The sequence below is a fragment of the Ursus arctos genome, unplaced genomic scaffold (assembly GCF_023065955.2).
Source record: "Ursus arctos isolate Adak ecotype North America unplaced genomic scaffold, UrsArc2.0 scaffold_18, whole genome shotgun sequence".
Lineage (NCBI taxonomy): Eukaryota > Metazoa > Chordata > Mammalia > Carnivora > Ursidae > Ursus > Ursus arctos.
The window spans coordinates 23,681,774-23,703,073 of NW_026622852.1; the positions used below are offsets into that span (position 1 = coordinate 23,681,774).

The 21,300-nt window shown below is 38.5% G+C and overlaps 1 protein-coding gene and 1 pseudogene across 1 annotated transcript in view; both read right to left on the bottom strand.

Moving 5' to 3' along the window:
* NDUFB6 (NADH:ubiquinone oxidoreductase subunit B6) overlaps positions 1-21,300 on the bottom strand; it is a 251,056-nt gene that overhangs the window by 38,096 nt on the left and 191,660 nt on the right. The gene's annotated exons all lie outside the window — the stretch shown is intronic.
* Positions 13,816-13,906, bottom strand: LOC113260684 (U6 spliceosomal RNA; annotated as a pseudogene).

The window sequence follows — 21,300 nt, forward strand, 5'->3', positions numbered from 1 at the left end:
CCTGAAAGCCTGGGCTGCGATAGAACAAGAGCTAAATTCATTGTGTCAGAATCTAAGCTCCCCGGGGGCCACTCTGCCAGTTACATTGCACATGCTAACATTTACTACAAGTTATGCCGTTTTCTTTACATTAGTATGTCTTTTTAAAAGTAAAATTAGTAGACCTGGAAAGAACTGTTGAACTGGAAGGAACAGTGGTTATGAACAAATAAGCTATGGCTGAAACCACTTGATTAATAGTATTTTTTTTTAAGATTTTATTTATTTATTTTTGAGAGAGAGAGAGAGAGAGAGAGGCAGAGGGAGAGGGAGAAGCAGACTCCCTGCTGAGCAGGGAGCCAGATGCAGGGCTTGATCTCAGGATCCTGACATCATGACCTGAGCTGAAGGCAGATGCTTAACCAACTGAGCCACCCAGGCACTCCTGATTAATAGTATTTAAAGCACACATGCACACACACACACACACACACACAGGATGCCTATCAAACTGCTGATGCTGGAGGCAGTGGCGCCCCAAGGGGGCAATGAAGAGATTGACAAAAAGCTTCCCACAGTCCTAATTGGAAAATCTCCAGCTTTTCTGATGACAAGTGACACAGAAAGGACATCAACTGACCTTACTAAAAAGCTAAAGGGAGCATTTTTTTTTTTTAATGATTTTTTATTATATTATGTTAGTCACCATACAGTACATCCCCGGTTTCCGATGTAAGGCTCGATGATTCATTAGTTGTGTATAACACCCAGTGCACCATGCAATACGTGCCCTCCTTACTACCCATCACCGGTCTATCCCATTCCCCCACCCCCCTCCCCTCTGAAGTCCTCAGTAAAGGGAGCATTTGTTGATTCAAAGACCCGCATCCAAAGATGATCCAGGTCCCCAAACTTGCCACTTAACATCTCCACTTAACCACCAGATATCAAGAACCAGGATGATCTGGAGGGAATTAGGAGTCTTAACATGATTCCTGCATATTTAAAAGACAGAAAGCTGGCAATGGAACTTGTGGAAGGCACCCCAGTGGACCACAGTGAGGTCACCTTCACACCACCACTGCAGGGTAACACCGACACCAAACACTCTGTTTCTGTGGTTACCAGGCCATAGTAACTGTATGGGTGATAGAATGTTTGAGTAGCAGAGTATATTGCAATGACTCAATACAAAGAGGATCACAGACAGGAGATATGGTGTATAACTCAAATGTCTATTGAAAATTGAAATCCATGGTTGAGTGGCTTTGTGTCTTAAGCCTTTTTTTCCCTCTCATTTCTTGTACTTGAAAAAATAATATTCTCACTTTTTCTCAATTCCTTTTCTTCTTGTTCTATTGTGCTTAATAATTATATTAAGAACTGCTTCTCTTTTTCCTTGTTTCCCTTAGGAAATTGTAATAGGTGTTTAAATCAAAAGACATACAAATCACTTTCTAAAAAATCATGTTAGCATGAAAATACTCTTTAGGCAAAGCAGTTATTTAGTTGTTTTTTTTTTTAAAGGTGATTGGTATATATATATATATATATATGCCATACAAAGGGGAATTCATAGTGGGGATTCATAGAGAATTCTTTCGGGGATTCTTCTGTCATTCTCAGCAATCTTATTTCTCAGGATTTTTCTTTGTTGCAAAATTCTACTTAAAATATATTGTCCATTAGAGTGGCATTATTAATCCATGAATAGAACTTATTCTCTTTAAATCACTCATAGATACAAATATTCACATATAAGTCATGTCTTATTTCTATATAGGGGAATAAATGATTTTTTAAATTTGCTTATTCAACTCAGTGCAAAGATGTATCAAAAACTACACTGGCTTTACTATATGTAAATTGGAGCCCTTTCAGATTATTCTTTAAATATCTTGGGATGGCTAATTGATGTACGCATAATGCAAACAATTTCTATTTTAAATTTACATGCAACAACTTTTTTATGCTTACTCATACATAAGAAACATGTTACTAATAACAGCAACAGCAATAAAAAACACATGAATTGTACTGAGATTTAAAACCAAAGCTATTTTTCAAGTGAAAAAAATTACTGAATATGAATATATATATATAATTACTGAATATAAATAATATAAAACATTATCTCAAATGATTCAAAGTCACCACTTAGCATCAATAAAACTGAACATGATTCGACTGTTCATACACAAGTCTCCAAACATTGTTAGATGTTTCATTTCTGCTTATTCCCACCAATAATTTAAAATTAAAAAAAATCAATGTCAATACCCAAAGCTAAACAAAACTAAAAATCACAAAAAAAAAGCACAAGAAAAAAGAACAGCTAGTATTCTGGGGAGAGGGAGGATAGAAACTAAATACAGGTAACAACAGACTAACAAAGAAAGCTTAACTGTATATCTTTAATACCGTGAATACAGTTACTGTTTAATGACAACCTGAAGTAGCAAAAACATGAGAGTCAAACAATAGAACCTTTCCCTTCAAGCAAAAGGAAGTAAACACAGAAAACCTCTTCCCTCTGGACAAAACAGATACTAAAACAGCTGTTAGTCAGGATGTGGAGAAAGGAGAAGGAGGGTGGATAGGTGGTTTGGATCTACACACGTGCCCCTAACTCTCCTGAATTCTGATACTTCACTCCCACCCCCAACACCCTTCCTTTATGTAGACTCTCCACGGGAGAGCTACCATTATTCATGGAAATGAACCAAATCCTCTAAGAATACTGGAACAGGAAAGACAGTTGCTCATCACTCTTTCAGAGCATCTGTACATAAAAACATCTACTTCCTTACAGGAAAAAAGAAATAAAAAGAAAAAATAAATTCACTAGGAAGCAGAGTATACAAAGACCAATATATATATATCTTTGAAATTTATAATTAACAATTGATTTTTGTTCTTGGATATATATCCCATTAATCTAAATAATTTGGCATAGAATCTAGGACATAGTAGCCATTCAGTAAATATTTGCTGAGTACATGAACGAATAAAAATATATCACAGAGCCAATATTTTTATACTGAGGACAGCAAGGTTATCGTTTCTCCTCTAAGGAATTAAGTACAGCTCCTGCCACAGCAATTCCAGTTTGCATTCGGTACACTTGAGGACATCAGGAACTAAAGTTAATATCTTAAAAAGAAACCAGATCTGTACACAAAGAAAATGCGTATTGTGCACCTACCATGTATAAGGCTCTGCACTTGGCAATCCTGGGTCACTACAAGAAGTGTAAAACAAGATCCTGACCTCAAGCTACAAGTCTATTTCTCCCTCCTGCTCCTCACAGTGATGCGAAACACTGGCCAAATCAGTGAGGCAGCTAAGCCCATAGCAAATGCCCTTCCTGTGAAAACATCCTTGGCTGTCTGGGTGCCTCACAGGAGGCCGTGACCCCAACCACAGGTGACAGCAGGAACATCTGAAGGAGTACAAAGTCAGATGAGATACCTAAAGAGCCAAGTGGAAGGGACGAATGTCAGCAATAGGGCTTCCTGCCCTGCCCTGAGTTAAAGGTTTACCATCCTCTGACTCTCAAGAGCTCCCCTGTTTCATCAGTCATCCACAGAGGTGACTGAAATGTCACACCAGTTCTGAAAGGGTCAACATAGTTTTTCTTTTTTTTAAGTGCTTCTCCTTGAAAAATACTACTGACTAGTAATCCACTGTGTGTTTAAAGCAATTTCTTCATTCATTTGCCAATTGATAAATGTTTCTAATTTTTGACCATTATGAAAAAAGCCATTAGAAACATTTGTGAACAGGTTTTTGTATGGCTATGTATCTTATTTTCTCTTGGGTGAATATCTAGAAGTGAGATTGCTGGGTCATATGTGTATGTTTAACTTTTTAATAACTGTCAAACTCTTTTCTTTTTTTCCCCTCCCCACCCCTATAACTGCCAAACTCTTCCCTAAGAGTGTATACATTTTGCATTCCCACCAGTGATGCATGTGAGTTCCAATCACCCTGTATCCTCACTAGCACTCTGTGTTATCAGTTGCTTTTAAATTTTTTATTTGATGGGTAGTGGTGTGTTGTAGTGGTTTTCATTGGCATCTCCCTGATAACTAATGATGTTGAGCATCTTTTCGTATGCTAAGTGGACAGGTGGTTTGGAACCACAATATCTGCCATTTGTCTTGAATATTTGTTTACTTTATAATATTTGATTGTTTGTTGGCCAAATTAAAATTATATTCAGTGATAGTTTGAGACCCAGCATGATGTTAGGCCTTTTTTCTCTACAAAGTACCTAAGTACTTTAGCAGTCTGGGACCAAGCTTTGAGGTTTTTTTCAGGCTGGAATAAAATCCAGACCCCAGACCCCATGCTTCCAGGTTGTAGCCTTTGAGTGTCTCAAGAGGAAGAGATATTACATTAGGGCTTCTCTGTCTTTGGAGGGGGGGTGAATGTCAATCCCAAACCATGCAACTGAGTTCTCAAAACCTTAGCTCTGTGTCTCAGCTGCTTTCAGTGGGTCGAGAAACAATCTCAGAACTCAGAAAAAACCTTCAGCCCTTTGATTCCAGGATATAGTGTGCTTCATTTCCCAAGATCTCAGTGAAGCTTGCCTTTCAGTTTCCTTTTGACTATCAGTAAATCCTCCTTTGGTTCACCTTTTTGAACTAAACATTTCCTTGTTCTAATTTCTTACTATCTCATTAGGTCTCCGGTGCATGCAAGAATGTGTGTGTGTGTTTCAGCTTTTTCAATTGTCTTGAATGGGAGGTATAGCTGAAATCCTCTAGTCTATCAGTCTTTTTTTTTTTTTTTTTAAGATTTTATTTATTTATTTGACACAGAGAGAGTGAGAACAAGCAGGGGGAGAGGCAGGCAGAGGGAGAGGGAGAAGAAGGCCCCCTGCTGGGCAAGGAGCCTGATACAGGGCTCGACCCCAGAACCCCAGGATCATGACCCGAGCCGAAAGCAGATGCTTAACTGACTGAGCCACCCAGGCACCCCTAGTCTATCAGTCCTTGAATCTGAAATATGGGCTAATATTCTAAGGAGGAGACCAAAAATAAACAAGTAAACAAGTGAATAGATACATATTATGTCAGGTAGTGAAAAGTGTTACAGAGGAAAAATAAGGAAGAATAAAGGATATAGGAATGCCAGGGATGAGGGAAAGAGTTGTCAAAGAAGATCTTTCCAAAATGATAACATTTGGGCAAATAACTCTGAAAAGTGAGAGATAGTTGTTCTAGGAAATTTTGGGTGTTGCTGGAACAGAGAGTGTACAGGAGAACAGGAGGCAAGAGATTAAAAATGTGGAGTCAGAGAGGTAGCTAAGAGTAAGGTCAGGTAGGGCCTTGCAGGTCATACTGTTTTTGGATTTTAATCTGAGAAATTAAATGTTTTGAGCCAAAGGGTGACTTGATCTTACCTGCAATTTAAATAGATCCTTCTGGCCTCTATCTTGAGAACAGACGGTGGTAGGGAAGGCGTGGGGAGGAGGGGAAGGAAGAAATGTTCTCATTAGAAAGTAATTGAAATAATTCAGGTGAGGGTGAAGCATGATGAAAACTTGGACCAAGAAAATAGCAATGGAGGTAGTGAAAAGTGTCGGGATTTTTTATACACAGTATTTTGCAGGTAAAGCTAACAGGATTTACTGATGGATGTAGGGAACAGAGGAAGACAGGAAATAAGGTATTTGCCTGGGCAACTGGAAAGACAGAGATGGCATTTCCCAAGATGTAAAAGACTGTTCAGAAGAGGTTTGTCAGTGGAGCAATTGCGGATGTTGGTGTAGAATCAGGGGTTTGATTTGGGACAGGTTAAGTTTGAGATCCCTATTATATATATATATATATATATATATATATATATATTTTTTAAGATTTTATTTATTTGTTTTTCACAGAGAGCAGGAGAGCACAAACAGGGGGAACAGCAGAGGGAGAGGGAGAAGCAGGCTCCCCACCAAGTAGGGAGCCCGATGCGGAGCTCGATCCCAGGATTCTGGGATCATGACCCGAGCCGAAGGCAGACGCTCAACCATCTGAGCCACCCAGGGGCCCCAAGATCCCTATTAGATATTTGAGCGAAAGTGTGAGTAGATGGTTGGCCATGAGCTTGTAATTTAGGAAAGAGGTCTGGGCTAGAAATGTAAATTTGGGAATTGTGTTGTGTAGATACTTTCAAAGCTGAGAGACTAGGGATGGTGTTACCTACAGAGTAAATAAAGACAAAGAATTAAAAAGTTTTTAGGCTGAACCGTGAAATGTCTTAACACCTAGCAGTCAGTAGATAAAAAGGACCTGACCAGCCAGTGGAATAGAAGGAAAACCAAGAGAAACTGATGTCTCAAGCCAAATGAAGGTTTCAAGAAGGAAGCATGATCAACAGTTCTGAGAGGTGCAAATAAAGCCATGGATTAAACAGTGTTCAGGTCATTGATGAAATGAACAGGGGCTATTTCAGTAAACGAGATTGATAAAAGGAAAATGATTCTTCTTTTTCTTTAAAAACAGTTTTTATCAAGTTTAACACAGGAGATGATGCTTATTGTACCAACCTGAGATTTACTAATTTTCCTCTGAGGTGGTTAATGTGAATTACATTGATAAGCCAATTGCTCAAAGAGGCTTTACTTATTCTGAATAATCTCATCATTACTTAAATTAGGGCTTTTAATACCCTAGAAAGACATACCTATACTTTAGAAGGAAAGGGCAAATTTTAGAAAAGTAAATCCAAACAATAAATGTCATTTGACAATACTGGCATTAGAATGACATTTGTTCTTTGAGCAAAACCCAAGAAAACCAATTGTAGTAGGACCTTCTGGGGAGCAGCAAATAACAGCTTTGCATGTTGTCATCTGGACAGATAAAGTACCTCCCCATCCCTACCATGAAAAATGCTCATTGGTCTGTCGCTTTATTTATCTGAAATATTATTTCTTTGGCCTCAGAAATGGCTTTGTCTACTCTAATTTCTGAATTGTTTTTAATTCTTCATATTCTCAAGTTTCTCTTATTCATCTAATATTCTCATATTTTGTGATATGGGAGCAGGTGGGTATTACATAATTTTTGAGCTCTTATAAAAAACAAAAGTAACATTTAGAATCTTAAAAGAACACAAACAAGCTATCATGTCTACAATTTCTCAAACATTTTCTTGAATAAGAAAACATTAATGATAAAACCCTGAGTACTACAATTATTTCTAAATTCTGTATATAACTATAATTAGTTCTTTCAAACTCTGGTTTAAACATAACTGTCTTTTCCCCACAGAATGTATTTATTCTCTAAATTTCCATACAGAATAAGAAATCAAATTTTCCTTCATCAGAAATAGTTCCTGATTGTCTTTCAATTAAAATTTTTGTTTCAATAAAATATTAGATATATTTAAGTTACCTAAGAAATTAAAATTGGGAATGGCTCTTTTTTAAAGTCCATTTTGATACCTTTATGGACACAGAAAATCTTTTGGTTTGAAGAAAAATAAGGCAAACTAATAGCATGGTTACAATATAACAGTGTTTAAGAATGATAATGTTGGAGACCATCACACTTGGGTTTAAATCCCACATCTTCTACTACCTAGTTTCAAAACCTTGAAGTAAGCCACTTAGTCTTTCTTAACCCCATTCCTCATCTATAAATGGGGATAATAATACTTGCCTCGTGGGATTATTATGATGATTTTACATGATAATATATGAAAAGCACTTAACACAGGGCCAAGCCTTGCAGGTGCTGAATAAAAAATCACTATTGATCACCATCATCATCATCATCATCATTAGAACTAGACAATCTCCAAAGTCAAGTAGCTTAAAACAAAACAAAACAGCTAGAGTAAGTCTGATCATTGCCAAAGGTTAGAATTCAATTTCACAAGGGAGATGCCTATATTAAGCCTTTAGCAATAAAACACACTAAAGAGGAAAGGTCAGGATGATTCATTGTATTCCTTGTGTTGGATTCCAGGTGTTTTTATATATACACCTCAAGTTAGCCTGACAACAACCCCAGAAGGGAGGTAGTATATGCCCACCTTATGGATGAGAAAATTGAAACTCAGAGTGGTGAAGTGATTTGGTCAAGACCATGGAGCTGTTCACTTGCAGAATCACCACTCAACTCCAATTTGCTTGACTCCAAAGCCCTGTTTCAACTAAACTTCCAAAGTAGAGTCACTTTGGGGATCATTTCAACTGGACCACTCACCCTCATCCCGACTAAATCTGAATTGAAAATATGAGCGTGGTGGTAGCACAGGCTTTACCAACCCTCAACTTTTATTCTCTCTCTTATCCATAATCTAATCACAGCAAAGGAACCCCAGAATTAAGAGAGTTAGTAACCACACCTGCTGCCTGCATATAGCCTAACTCTGCTGCTCGAAACTGCCGACTCTTCTCTGCATGGAGTTGGAATATTTCACTACCCTGGATAGTGCCCTTCCCCATACTGAGCGAATCCCATGGAGCCAGACCAGACTGACTATACCTCCTGTGGTCCTAGGAACGCAGTCACAATAATTACCAGTCAACTTTGGGTTGAAGAAGTTGCCTGACTCAGCAAGGCTGGCATTTCCTCCTACACAATTCTCTCCAGTTCGTTGGCAATCGTATCCAGGAGAGGCTGGAGAATTCTGATAACAGCTTGCTGGTTGGATTCCAGGAGAATAACTCAGATTCTGCTGAAGACTCATCAGAAAGTGGAGAAATACTGACAAAGGAAGTTAATGATAACCCCTTTGGAAACTTTGACTACCTCTACAGATGCCTTCACAACTATTTAAAGCATCACCTTGGAGTTAACTGAGACACCAGAAAATGAAACAAACCCCACGAATGGAAATTAACAATAAGGCGGTGACCCACTTAAGTAGGTGTCATGCTGCTTGGCAAAGGCCTGCCAGAGAGCACACCCTGGGTTAATGGCTTGGTGCCTTCGCTTTCATCAATTTCAGACAGAAATTACAATTGTCTCCTAATTCTCATGCAGAACTGTGCCCTCTTCCTTCTTCACCTCCATTCTTGCTAGCTTTTCCTAACTATTTAACTAGTTGATGGGCTCAAACAATTGTGGATATTGACATGTTGTTATATTTACCATACAACATTGAAGTCATGAATCATGAAGACAGTGTATATTTCTGTAAGCTGTGGGCAATACTTGGCACACTCAGAGTGATTCATAAATGTTCTTTAAAGGCCTTCCAAGATTGGGACCCAATCAACACCTCTAGTTACACCTCCTTTGCTGTTCAATCTATGCTCTTATCTAGCACTGTCCAATAGGAATAAAATGTGAGTGATGTATGTCATTTTAGTCTTAGTAGCCATCTTTAAAAAATTAAAGGAAACAGGTGAAATTAATATTAATAATATATTTTAACCCAATGTATCTAAAATATTATTTTAACATGTAGCCAATACAAAAAATTTATTAATGACATATATCATTCTTTGGGGGGGGGGGAACCAAGGCTTCAGAATCTAGTATATGGTTTTTTTAAAGATTTATTTATTTATTTATTTGAGAGAGAGAGAGCACAAGCAGGAGGGTCAAAGGGAGAGGAAGGGAGAATCTCAAACAGACTCTGCACCAAACATGAAGGCTGATGCGGGGCTTGATCTCAAGACTCTGAGATCAGGACCTGAATCAAAACCAAGAGTTGGAAGCTTAACCAACTGCACCACCCAGGCGCCCCTGGAATCTTTTTTTTTTTTAAAGATTTTTTATTTATTTATGTGACAGAGAGACAGCCAGCGAGAGAGAGAACACAGCAGGGGGGTGGGAGAGGAAGAAGCAGGCTCCCAGCGGAGGAGCCTGATGTGGGACTCGATCCCAGAACGCCGGGATCACGCCCTGAGCCGAAGGCAGACGCTTAACGACTGCGCTACCCAGGCGCCCCCGCCCCTGGAATCTTAATGGATATTTTACACATAGAGCTCCTTTCAATTCTGACTAGCCACATTTCAAGTGTTCATTAGCCTGATGTAGCTAATGGTGACCTCATTGGACAGTTCAGCTCCAGTCAAAGAAGTTAGAAGACTAAACAAATAAGGAAGTAGTACAAGTTCTCCAGAGGAAAGTAAACACAGAAGGATTTAAGGCATTCTTGCTGTTGCATAAACTTTGCTCCCCAGGAGGGTGTGTTGAGACTCAATAGGAATTAACCCACACCATTTGGTCTAATTTTGAAGGAAGTAGAAGCTGAATGAAGAAGATGTCCAAGTTGTGAAATGTCTTACAGGCAGAGAGCTTTATAAGCTAAGAGTTTTCTGCCAAGAAAAAGAGCCTATGAGAATGAGGAGAGGCATGAGGATAGGGAAGAGAAGGATCTATTACTTCTGAGATCCTCTCTAACTGGAAGTTTTATGATTCCATATTTCCTATCAGCTTTGTAAATGAGTACTTTTGAAGTGTTTTACAAATGTTTATTCTTTTTAAATAATTTAACTATTCAATCTAAAATGCCTATGCTACAAATGCAGGAAATGAAAATTTTAAGTGCCAATCCCACCCTAAACATGGTTCCAGGTTTCTGGGGTTCACGTAAAAGAATGTTCTAACTTATTTGTAGGTACTCTGCATAGTTGCCTAAAACACTGACTTTGGAATCTGAAAGACCCAGGTGCTAATTCAGCTCTCCTAGTTTACAGGAATGGCAACTTTGGGTGCATCTCCTAAACTCTCTACATATCCACATGATGGAAATAATAATAATAATGTCTATCACCCAAGCTTGGTGAAAGAATTTATTTGATGATACGCAAAACTCCCACAAAATTCTCCACAAATGGTAGTGATTATGCCTTGTTACTTTACAGTTTTGATTATTGAAGTATAGCCATTCCCATCTAGTAGAATCTTTGGAATGGTTTCTTCATGTTGGTGGAGATTTTCCTTATAGCAACCGCCAAATAAACGGCTATATAAAATAGTATTTCTTCTAACTCCAAAGGGCTCCCTTCCAAAACAGCCACTTAGGAACAAGAGCCACTGAAAAGTGATTGATGTCCTCTCATTGGCCCATGGCAGGACCTGGTTTGTGTAGCAGCATCAGACTGAACTGAGAAGAACCAGGGACGAGACACATCCTTTGCCAGGGGGCTCCCAGCAGAGTTCTTGCAGACTATTCTACAGTGTGCTGTGGCTCAAATTCAATTCTAAGCTCTAGTTGTGTGACTAAAAGCCTAAAGGAGAAAAACAAACAGAACAAAACCCCCAAACAGCCTCAAAGTCCTCTGGCAACAAGAAACTTGTGGCTATCCCTCTAGTAGGGCCAAAGGGCCAAGACAGGAATTTCCATTTTGTAGTTCTCTTACCACCCAAAAACATAGGACAGGTTTTCAAATAAATGTACATTCATGAAGAATAAAAAAATCACAGCGGGGTGTGTGGATGGGAAGAAGCACAAAATTTATTAGCCATCTCTCTTTAATACCACACATTTAGAGGTCTTGCCAGAAAATGGTACCTGCTCATAGGACTCACTTTAAGTCTCAGCTTTACATCATTGGCTTATTCTGGAGACAATATTGCTCATTCCCAAGGATTGCTTAGCATTTCTAAAATATCACACTGACCAGAGTACTTTGATAAGCTCCATTGTTCAGGGTCTTGGAACCTTGACTAATAGGTCCCACCCAAGGAACTGGCACATAAAATAGATAACTTTGAGATGGAGAGCCTGGTTTTGAGCCAGACAGACTGACCAATAGAACTTTGGCCCTACTCATTACTAATTTGTCATCTTGACAAATTACTTTATTCTCTAAGCCTCAGTTTCTTCTTCTATAAACTATGGATAAAAAGGTATCTACTTCATAGGATTGCTATTAGGATCAAATTAGAAAGTCTGTAAAGTGCTTAGCATAGTGCCTGACACATGGTAATATTTCAATAAATGTTGGCTGTTTTCCTATACAAGACTGGTGGGAATATGTCTTAGCAGTTTCCAAACACGGAAACCAGAAAATTGCCAAATGATAGCAATCTATGTAATCCTAACAATTTATACAACAGCAAGAGTAGGATTGCAGCAAGACCATTACCTGGCTCCACACAAAGCTCCTGAAGAAGAAAAACACCTATGACTTAAGCACAGCCTGTTAGAGCTAGAAGAACCCTTTGAGATCACTTTTCTTTCCTTTTCCAAATAAACAAAACCTCTGAGAGGTAAAGTAACTTATCCTAAGTGAAGAGCTAGTTAGAGGCAGGGGCCAAGTTCAAATGCAGATTTCTCAACACTTAATTCTGTGGTCCAACGAATGCAAATGCTTTTGTGGTTAAAACAACTCTCCAAATGGCAAGACATGACTAATCATAGGGAAAATCTCCTGTATTTCTCATTCATCCCATTAGCCACTCATTTGAGATTCCATAATTGTATTCTAAGTTGCTCTCTCAACAGCAAACAGTGAGCAAATGATTACAAGAAGTTGCCTTAGAAGGAAGTATCCTACAAGCCTCTGCAGGCCTGAGAGCCATCACTACCATCATGGCTGATCTGCCTAAACTCATTTGAGAATAAAGCATAATCTGTGAAAACACTTCATCAAATGCCCATGACCATTTATGCCAAAGAATTGGGAGAAACCATAGCATTCTATCCTCTCATGTGTAACCCAAGAGGTATTTGTGGCAGGTGAAGAAGGTTGCGCCAGTCTCTATGATGATACCCAATAATCCCCACTTCCTGGTATTCACACCATGGGGTAATCTTATGCCTTAGAGTGTGGACTGAATTTATTGACTTGCTTCTAACAAACGGACTATGGCAGAAGTTGATAAAATGTCAATCCTGATACAAGATTTTAAAAAGACTGTGGCTTCTGTCTTGGCCACTCTCTCCTGGGTGGAGCCAATTGTCATGTTGTAAGGTAGCCAGCCTGGTGGAGAGGACCACATGAATAAGTTTGGAAGGAGATATTCTAAGCCCTGATAATAATCACGTTAGTGAATTTGGAAGCAGTTTTTCACCCCAGTCAAGTCTTGAGATGACTGCAGCCCCAGCTAATAGCTTGACTGCACTTCATGAGAAACTTTGGGCTAATTCAACAGCTAAATTGCTCCCAAATTCCTGATCCATAGAAATTGTGAAATAATAAATGCTTGTTGTTTTAATCTGCTAAAGTTTTGTGGTAATTTAAAAAACGAATACAAAACACAGACATGGTTGGTATAAAGCACCCTTGAACGGAAGGCGTGATGCAATGGTCCCTCAAAGAGCAAATATCCTTTTTCTTTTAAATTAATTTAGCCAACATATAGTGCATCATTAGTTTCAGATGTAGTATTCAATAATTCATCAGTTGCATGTAACACCCAGTGCTCATCACATCACCTGCCCTCCTTAATGCCTGTCACCTAGTTATCCCATCCCCCCACCCATCTCCCCTTCCCCAACCCTCAGTTTGCTTCCCAGGGTCAAGAGTCTCTAATGGTTTGTCTCCTTTGATTTCTTCCTATTCAGTTTTCCCTCCCATCCCCTATGATCCTCTGCATTATTTCTTATATTCCACATATGAGTGAAACCATATGATAATTGTCTTTCTCTGATTGACTTATTTCGCTCAGCATAATACCCTCCAGTTCCATCCAGGTCAGTATTCATCCTTTCTGATGGCTGAGTAATATTCCAGTGTGTGTGTGTGTGTGTGTGTGTGTGTGTATACCATAGCATTCTATCCTCTCATGTGTAACCCAAGAGGTATTTGTGATATATATATGATATATATATATATATATATGATATATATAGTGATATATGTATGATATATATATATATCATATCTTCTTTATCCATTCATCTGTCAATGGACACCTCAGCTCTAAAAATATGGAATGCTTCATGAATTTGCATGTCATCCTTGCACAGGGTCCATGCTATCATTCCAATTTTAGTATGTGCTGCCAAAGTGAGCACAAAGAGCAAATATCTTTATCCTCATCACAGATAGTCCAGAAAAACAGTAACTCATTTTCTGTGAGGCCTCTTCAAGGCTCTATGAAAATCAGACAATCATATGTGTGGATATCAGTGCTATTCCCTGCTGTGAAAAGTGGGAAATTTTAGTTTATTGCTACCCTCAGTGCCTGGCCCAGGTTGGCTTTCTAGAAATAAGCATGAATGAATGAATGAATGAAAGATCTATCCTAATGGCATAACTATGAATTTTCACCCATATCATGAAGATAATATTTTAAAAATATCTTCCATTATTTCCTTAGTAATTTTTTATTAATCCAGGAGTTAGTTATTTCCCATGCATCCCAACTGCCTTAAAGATAAGCCAAGAGTAGTGCTGTCCTAGGGAAGGAGGAGGTTAGCACCAACTCAAACAAATGTCTTTTTTTTTTTTTTGAAAATCAGAAAAAGTTTTATAAAGTAACATTTTATTTTATTTTTTATTGAAGTATAATTAATATAAAGTGTTATATTAGTTTCAGGTATACAATATAATGATTCAACCATTCTATACATTTCTCCCTGCTCATCAAGATAAGTATGTTCTTAACCCCCTTTATCTCTTTCACCCATCCCCCCATTCACCTCCCCTCTGGCAACCACCAGTTTGTTCTCTGCATTTAAGAGTCTGGTTTTTTTGTTTGTCTCTTTTTTCTTTGTTCATTTGTTTTGTTTCTTCAATTCCACATGTGAGTGAAATCACATGGTATTTGTCTTTCTCTGACTGACTTATTTCACTAAGCATTGTACCCTCTAGGTTCATCTGTTTTTGTTGCAAATGGTGAAATTTCATTCTTTTTATGGCTGAGTAATAGCTCATAGTATATATATATATATATATATATCTCACATATTCTATATCAGTTCATCTGTGAAAGGACACTTGGGTTTTTACATATCTTGGTTGTTGTAAATAATGCTGCAATGAACATAAATCTCTTTGAATTAGTGTTTTTGTTTTCTTTGGGTAAAAAGCCAGTAGCAGAATTACTGGATCATATGGTAATTCTATTTTTATGTTTTTGAGGACCTGCATACTGTTTTCCATAGTTGCTGTACCAATCTGCATTCCCACCAACAGTGGAGGAGAGTTCCTTTTTCTCCACATCCTTGCCAACACTTGTTATATCTTGTGTTTTTTATTTTAGCCATTCTGCAGGTGTGAGGTAATAACACATTGTGGTTTCAATTTGCATGTCCCTGATGATTAGTGGTGTTGAGCATCTTTTCATGTGTTTGTTGGCCATCTGTATGTCTTCTTGGGAAAAAAGTCTACTTGAGTCCTCTGTTCATTTTTAATTGGATTGTTTGTTTGGTGCTGAGTTTGATAAGTTCTTTATAGGATATATCATTTGCAAATATCTTCTCTCATTCAGTAGGTTGCCTATTTATTTTGTTGATGGTTTCCTTCACTGTACAAAAGCTTTTTATTTGGTGTAGTCACAATAGTTAATTTTGCTTTTATTTCCTTTGCTTGAGAAGACATATCTAGAAACCGTTGCTATGGCTGATGTCAAAGAAATTACTGTCTATGTTTTCTTCTAGGAGTTTTATGGTTTCAGGTCTCATGTTTAGGTCTTTAACACATTTCGAGGGTTTTTGCATATGGTATAAGAGAGTGGTCAGTTTCATTCTTTTGAATGTAGCTGTCCACATTTCCCAGCACCATTTGTTGAAGAGACTGTCTTTTTCCCCATTGTATATTCTTGTGTCCTTTGTCATAGAGTAATTGACCATATAAGTGTGGGGTTATTTCTGGGCTCTCTACTCTGTTCCACTTATTGTATTTTTGTATCATACTGTTTTGACGACTACAGCTTTGTAGTGTATCTTGAAATGTCTTTAAAAAAAAAAAAATTCCATAGCAAGACAGACTCGAAAACCAGACACTGCAGAGAAAAAAAATTTATAAATTCTAAATATCCTTTTTTACATATAAGAAGCAATGCTTACACGTCTGAAAATAGTTTTCCTCTAAGCCATGGGCAGAGTGGACTCAAAGGTGACACAGGGAACACTCTTGTAAAGCAGGAATAGAAAATAAAAAGTATTTTACCAAAAGAAGAAAAAAAAAGCAAGGTACTTGGGCCCTGGCTTCCCCTTCGCACCTCTGCTTTTGGACAGTACCTTAAAGGCTATGCAAAAGAAAACTCTAGAAAGTTTGGGAAAAGGAAAACCAGAGGTATTTGTGCCCCACTCCCAATTTGGGATTTGGAAGGAGATTGCATCCCAGAGTACACCATGTGGACATGGGGTATGACAGCAGCCTAGAGGAAGACAAGAGAATTATATAAAAGAAGTAATAGTTGTTGCACTGCTTGGTATTCATTCTGTTAAATTTTAACCCCAGTTCGAAAGTAGGTCAGCTTAGGTTTGCCTGGTTTCAGGAGTGCCCTGGAGGCCCAGGCTTAGGTCTTTCCGTAGCCTGTGGGAAGAAAGGTGGAAAGACTGTTGTAGCTTTGACTCCCACTTCCTTCTGTCTCTGAGTGACAAGATCCTGCCCAGAATCAGATGTCCACATAGTATTCGTCAGCAAGTTCTATCTTTGCTGCTCTTAGAGTAACCCTACTCATTTTTCTCTTTCTCGGCAGTGCGGTTATAACCACAGGCAGATAGACCTGGGTGCTCACCTCCTCCCTGCCAGTTGTTAGTTGTCTGACCTGGAGCAACCTTCTCTGACCCTCTGTTTTTATTATCAATAACAGTAACAAAATGATAATAAATAGGTAGAATATTTCAGGGCTTACAAAATGAAAAACACTTTACAAAGCATATAATATGCCTTATCTCCTGTAATTTACACATTCACCATAAGTGAAGTAAAAACCTTTTTTATCTTCATTTTACAGAAAAGAAAATCGGCCAAAGTCACACAGCTAATAAGTAGCAGTAGGAATTGAATCTGAGTCTGGCTGACTGCAAAGTCCATGAAGTTAACGACCATATAGGAGGAACCCTTGATAGGGGAGATGCTCTGAGCCCCTAAGAGCATAGGGACCCCTTACCTGTAATGTTCCTGCTAACCTGTGTCGATAGTTGGTTCTGAACGAGATTAGCATTGATCCCTGTGTGGTCGAGGTCACTCTTTTCTGTGTATATACAACTTCTAAACAAGTCCCACATTTATTCTGACAAAACTATTTGGATCTGTAACTATGACTTATCAGTTTCCATTAAGCTCCCTTCTGGGGCTGGGGTCAGGCCACTGCAAGCTCCCACTAGATTTGGAGACAGGTGCCTGCTGGTGACCGCCTGGGGCAGTGTACCTTAAAGCCAATGACAGCCTGGGCAGGTTCCCAGCTGCTGAAATTAGCCTGCAGGATCCTTGTAGGCAGAGGTGTATTTTAGGACAGCAGTACCGAACAGCATCACAAAATGGCAAGTGATCAGAACAGAGCCCCTTCCAAGATTCCTCTAATGTCCACATAGTTCATGCTCTGTTTGACCCTATTGCATAGACTGTATAGAGTGAAAGAATCTATTTATATGTTAAATCAACAAATACTCATGCACATACAATTCAGGACCTGAATGATAATGACTTTCTTTTAATCAATCTTAATTATAATAAAACAAATTCTCTTCTTCATAGGACTGCACCACACTTTAGTTAGCAAACTTATTTATTGCAAATGATTTCATTATCCGCTAAATTCTTCCATGGGAATCATTTAGAGTTCCTGGTAATAACAATGACTGATGATAATGCTTCTTAATGAATTACCATGAGTAAAAGTATGACTCAATAGCCCAGTATGGAAAGAACCTTCTGAGCTAGATCAGGAGCATTCAAGACAGAAAAAAACTTAGAGGTTTTATTCTACACCATCACTTGCCCCGCGAGCACAATTTACAAATCAGGAAGCAGGCTCAGAGACTCTAGATCATTTTCAAGGTCATGCAGTGGGTTTGAGACGCAGTTACGGGTCCTGACTTCCAGGATAGTGAAGTCAGGTCACTTCACCACACTTCCTCATTCACCGTCTGCCGTAGAGCTATGGGCGGTTACTGTGAACAGATAACTCACTACTCCCCATTTTGGGAATGGCACTTAGAGGTTATTACACAGGTCATATTCATAGGAAGAATTCAAGATATTCATGGAATAGAAAGTTGAGATGAGCTAGGAATCCAAATCCAGGAAAAATGTATTAAACCTTCCGCAATGCAGACACCCAGCATCTCACCTCATCTGTACACCAATCCATGGGAGTGACATAACTGCCCCATTTCACAGCTGAGAAAATGGGGCTTAGAGAGGGCATGAAGTGCCCTAAGTTCACACAGTAAGTAATGGAATGAGGATTTATTATTGGACTTTGTGATTCCAGTCCAGTCCCTTTCTACTTCCCCATGGCAACTTTTTATTGAAGTTTCCATTAGCAGACCCCAGGGGAAAAACTAAGGATCTCCTTAGCTCTATAAATGACCAGACACTGTATCATGTGCTATTTCCAGTGCCCATTTAAGGTAAAGGCACAGCATTGGGCTCATGCCCTTACCTTGAGGAATTATTTTTCCCTCTGGCTGATGAACTGAGATTATTCAGAAAGATCTTGGGTAAAGTGTGACTGCTGGCACAAAGGACAAAGGTAAGTGGAGTAATAATAAATCACAAACTCAAGCATCTTCCCTACTGTTCCAGCTTGGACAACTTATTACTGCACAGATAAATCCTCTGACTAGCTCAGGAAAAACATAAATATCAGCTTTTGCATTTTGCCCATATTGATAGCTGGTCACGTGCCCAGTGGGTTTGCAATTTAGTATGCAACATTAAAACCTCTAAATCCACCGTCTTTGGCTTGTATTTGATCCCCCACCACCAACATGCTCAAAGGCTCCACCATTCATTTCTATGCCAGCTGGGTATATGTAACTCTTTACTAATCTCCCCTGCCTCTCACAGATCAGCTTCTTCTTCTTCTTTTCATTTATTGCATCAGCTTGCTATGTATGCTAGAAACCTTTAAATATTTAAAGTTGCAATTTAGCAAACTACAGAGAAGCCAGAAATAGAAGTTTGGATTTTTAAAATTTTTCCTATACAGAAGGGTTAGAAATGCACTAACCTAAAGAGGGAAAAGACTGAATCCCCAGCATAGGTTCAAGAAGTTGCTGGATATACTGTCTTTGTAAGGTGACAACTTGTTAACTATTGCATGTACAGACAAAGGGCATAGAGTACACACTGCCCACTTGTCCCTCCTTCAGAGTTTCTCCTGCCAGAGTCAATGCCCTTTCCTTTTGCTTTCTCTTCTTAACTTCCCATTCCCTGCACACCTCCACAGCAGTTCAGCTATAGTCTCACCCCCATCCATTGGCACAGCTCTTACCATGACGATAAATAACCTTACGATTGCTTAATCTGTTGAGTCCTTATCATACTTGTCCTTTGTGCCAAACTATTTACTGTTCCCTCCTTCTTAAAACTCTCCTCTTTAGGTCAATAATAATTATTGTTGTCATGAATATTATAAATTTGCATTAATAGAGTGCTTACAATCTATAAGGTGGTATGTTAAACACTTTACATGCGTTCTGTCCTTGAATACTCATAACTCCACTGGGTCAATATTGTTATTATTCCTATGTTACAGATGAAGAAATTGAGGCACAAAAGGTTAACTAATTTGCCCAGAGTGACACAGCTAGTAAACAGCAGAGCCAGACTTTGAACCCAAGCTTCCCTTTCCCTAACTCCAGAGCCCATGTTGTAAACCTTATCCTACATTGCTTCATGAAGTTTTCATAACAGTGACTATATGGAGACAACAGAACCATTAAAACTGCATCTAAATTGCAATTCATTTTTCCAAATTTGAGCTAGAGCGATGTTAGAAAAGAAAATTTTTTAAAAGGTAAGAGTGAAAATATGTCATTAAAGTACCACCAAATAAATTTTAGTCTTTTAGAAACACATTAAAGTAAAATAGAAAAGCATTTGATTATCTCCAAGATTTTTCTCCACATCTTGCTTAAAATGGTATTTGGTTTGCAGCCTGTGGCAGACAGACCCCATGATCCCCACCTCCTGGAGTTCACACCCTTAGATAATCCTCTCCCATTAAGTGTGAGCAGGACATGTGACTGGCTTCTAGGCAACAGAATATAACAAAGATGATGGGATGTCACTTTGGTAACTAGGTTATATTTTTTAAGACCATCTTGCTAGCACACTCATTCTAAAGACTCTGCCTATTTGCCATGGTGAAATAAGTGGCCATGTTGGGAAGTCCATGTGAAAAGAGAGTGAAAGTAGCCACTAAGAACAGTGGGCACCTTCCAGGCAATAGCCAACAAGAAGCTGGAGCTCTTAGTCCTACAAATGCAAGGAAAGGAATTCTGCCAAAAGTCCAAGTGAAGCCTGGTCAGACCCTGAGCAGAGGACCCAGGTAGGTATAGCTCTGATTCACAGCTGTGAGACAATAAATGTGTACAGTTTTAAGCTGTTAAATTTGTGATAATTTGATATGTCTTAATAGATACTAATACACAGCCTCATTCATGGCCTTTCCCAAATTTCAACAAAAATTCTTATGAAATCACATACAAAAAACTGTAAAAAAAAATCATAACAACACTGAATACTTGACTGAGAGTCAATCTATTCTCAGAATCTTGAAGGGACTGTGGCATGAAAGAAACCCATGCCATGCCAATTATTCTATGTGCTAAAAGAAGGGCAATTGTTATTTATTCCTGCATAATAAACTGCCCCCAAACTTTAGTAGTTTAACACACTTATTAATATTTATTCTCAAAAAGTTAAAGGTAGAATTACCATATAACCCAGCAATTCTACTCTTAGGTATACACCTGAGAGAACTGAAAATATGTGTTTACACAAAAACTTGTACACAAATGTCCATACTAGCATTATTCATAGTAGCTAACAGGTGGAAACAACTCAACTGATTGCACGGATCACCTGATGATGAATGGATGAACAAAATTAGGTATGGCCATACAATAGAATATTATTTAGTCATAAAAAGGAAAGAAGCACTGATACATGCTAAAACATGATAGAGTTTGAAAATATTATGCTAAATAAAAGAAGATAAACACAAAATGTCACATAATGTGTGATTCCATTTTATAAGCAATATCCAGAAAAGGCAAATCCAGAAAGATAAGAAATAAATTACTGGTTGTCAGGGGATAGGAGAGAAGAATTAGGAGGTACAGGATTTATTTTGGGGGTGATGGAAGTATTCTGGAATTACATAGGGCAGCAGAATCAGGTAATGCCATCAGGTAAAGGACAGTAGGTGGAACTGGAGAAAGATAAACCCTGGGAAAAAGGCATACAGGAAATTATAGATTTTCACAATATCATCTGTTTAG